This window comes from Durio zibethinus, chromosome 22 (assembly GCF_047325235.1).
Source record: "Durio zibethinus cultivar Kanyao isolate XHJ-2024 chromosome 22, ASM4732523v1, whole genome shotgun sequence".
In the NCBI taxonomy this organism is placed as follows: domain Eukaryota; kingdom Viridiplantae; phylum Streptophyta; class Magnoliopsida; order Malvales; family Malvaceae; genus Durio; species Durio zibethinus.
The window spans coordinates 18,969,551-18,972,852 of record NC_143183.1 but is presented as its reverse complement, the minus strand read 5'-3'; the positions used below and the strand labels follow the sequence as shown (position 1 = coordinate 18,972,852).

The following is a 3,302-nucleotide window of genomic DNA, read 5'->3' as shown; positions in this document are numbered from 1 at the left end:
ACATGGTATGATCAAATGATGAATATGGTAAAGGATTAATTGACATAATTTGTGAGTTGTGATCAAATGATGGAAACAATATAGATCAGAGGACATGATTTATTCTAAAATTGCTAGAGCTAAGATGTTATGAATTGTGATCAAATGATGAGGATTAGTGGATGCCTATGAGTTGTGATTAAATGATATGGGGTAATGGGCAAAATTTATTCTGAAATTGCTAGTGCTGAAAGGCCTATGAATTACGGATTTGTATCAATTACGAAACTTGTTCTAAATGGTTAGTGCTGAGAAGTTGGAAAAGAAAGATGAGAGATGGTGGAGTCTTGAAAACCATATTATCACAATTAATTAGAATTTCATAACATAGGCATCTATATTACATGCATTACGCATTGTGGTTTAGAGAATATTTGAAACTTTGAAATCATGATTGAGAACATGACATTTGTAGTGTTGTGAGGATTTAGATTGTTGCATTTGCATCATTAAGAAAGCATTTGTATCATTGATCATGACATGGTTGATCAAAGAAATTGGTTTAATTTCCTTTGATATTGGATAATTGGTGTTGATCATCTCCTCATTGAAGGAGGCATTTGTAGTGGAAATGTAGGAGGTCCATTCCAACCTGTAGTAATAAACAAATGAAAATTTCATCAATTCTTCAATTAATTAAATTAAGATAACTTTGATGAAATATTAAATTTATCATGGAAATTTGAATGGTTTAGTTTTATTATTATATTTTTTAATTTGGTTCAACCTATCTATTTAAGTATCAAGTTGGACCTGATTGACCTTTCACAAGATCGAATCAAGACTCGTTTAACTAAAAGTACAATTAAATTTTAATATGGTCAAAAGTTAAAATATTATGTAGAATATTCATTTATTTCTTCATATAATTCTTTTTCTGGGTAATGTTTTTTAATTCAATTGAAAAGTGCATCTTAAAAAATAATATTAAATTTGATCTATCATCTTTAATAGAGTAATAAAATTTTAAAAGATAATAACAACAAAGGGTCTATATTTGATGCACATCATATACACAATCAATTAATCACAAATTAACACCTTATTAATAAACAAAGTTGAAAGTTTAAAAATCCTTAAAAATAAATACCAATATATTAATATTTAATTAGATAAAAAATTATATTTGATACATTGTGTATATAAAGACTATATATTATCAATTACTGAGGTGATTGATAATGCATAAGAAGTATTTACTGTATCAAATATAAATTAAATATATCTATAAAATGATAAAAGAAGCTGATTATTGCAGAAATAACCTTCGGATGGATGAAAGCCTCTATTTTTGAGCTCAGCATGCTCTTGACAAAGAGCACATGACTCACAGCAAAAATGAACACAGCAATCATTGCAAGGCTCAGGAGGCAAATCGAATTTGGCTCTCAATTTCTCTCTATAAACACAGGAGAGCAGGCAGTGACATGAACACATCATCAGCAGGCAATATAGACAACCTTGTTTGGCGCAAGCTGTTATAAATAGAAGATTACAAAAACAACAAAATGGCATGATTAGAAAGAGAATATTCAGACAACGTTTTCAAGTATAGAAATGGTTTTGACGTATGGATTGTATTAATCTTACATGTGTTGCCTTCGTCAACAATTCCGCAATTTGACCAAAGGTAATGCATGGCAAGTGCCATGTTATGCAGCCTGCATTGAAAGTATATATAATAACAAAAAATTGAAATCGAAACTTGAAGCAACAGCGAATTCACCTCCTTTTTGTTAGTTATATGTATGCATGTATAGATTGATAATAGAAATAAAGAACTTACAAGTTCCGAGGTCATTTGCACAGCCGCAGAGGGAAGCAGACCATTTAGGTGGCCGAGGATGACGGAATATGTTCATGTTTCTTCAAGTCAAAGATCGGTGATCTTCAACTTCAAATTTTAGGAATACCAATGACCCATCCATTTATAGTACTGGTTGGCAACGGCATTGGCATTGGCCAACAACACCTTCCAAATTCAATTTTTAATTAACTATTAATCATAGCATAAATATTTGGATTTTCATAACCGGCTGCCAAGAAATGATCTTCAAGACCAATTCTAATAAGGAAGATCAGTGTTTACAAAGCCAGATTATCAGCCGTCTCACGCCTGCATGCTATCCTAGTAGAAAAGGATAATATATAATAGTATTATAGTTATTGCCATTATTCATCATTTTCGGCTAATAATATAGGACAATATACATAAAACACAGTTTAATTTATGATTTTAATAATCTGGGAAGCTACGAACAATCGACTCCACTTTTGGACTCTGCTAATTGTCTTAAGATTATGACCGAGGAAGGGATGTTACCAAGGACTTTGTTTTGTTTATCATGGATCTCCTCAGAGTACTTATATCTATTTTCTTTTCTTTGTTTTTTAGCAAAAGGAAAATAACTCACACCCATTAATATATATTTTTAATTGAACAATAAAAGGTTTTTAGATTTTATTCTATACATTTTCTCTCTAAATTAATTAATTAAAACAAACATATATTATGTGAAATCAAACGAATTCATAAAATTTTTTTTTCATATAGCCTTTCACCGAATTACTCATAAATATGTTTTGCTAACACTGAGAAATGAATTATGAAAAAATATTTAGTGCTGAATGTCTAGCTAATTTTTTTTTTTTTTTTTTATTGTGTGGAGAAATATCGGCCTTATTAAAAAAGGTGGAATGGTTGGGCTCTTGGGTTCAAAAAAAAAAGTATTGAGCCAGAATATTTGGGCTGGATATTTGGGAGAGCTCGCAAATTGAGCTGCATTTTCTGACTTTTAATTGGGCTGATTTCTTACTTTGAAAACTTAAAAGATAACTTCGATTTGGGCCTAGTACCATCGGCTTTGACAGAGCAATCTACTTGGGATATAAATTGCTGCCTAAGCCTAAATGATTAGATTTACTTTTGAAGTCAATCAAAACCAATTACTTTTAACATATGAGATTGGGTATATTCTTCAATTATTCTGACAGTCTTTTCACATGTATTTTTCAACAAAATTTAATACTAATATTTGATGTCATATCACCTTTATAAAAGCTTATACACCTCAATTCTCTAATGAATTCTGTAAATAATCTAACAAGAAGAAAAATGGAAAAAAATAAAATAAAATAAAAGCCTAGCTACCTGTGAAACATTTGAAAGGAGGCTTAATTAGTGGGTCTGCTTTATGTTTTTTATGTTGTTAACCAAACCATTTTTAGAACAGGAGAGTGGTGGTCAGTTGCTGGAAGAAAGT

At 30.3% G+C, this 3,302-nt stretch overlaps 1 pseudogene; it reads right to left on the bottom strand.

Moving 5' to 3' along the window:
* Positions 1-575: 575 nt before the first annotated feature.
* On the bottom strand, positions 576-2,243 carry LOC149512662 (cell number regulator 2-like; annotated as a pseudogene).
* Positions 2,244-3,302: the final 1,059 nt, after the last annotated feature.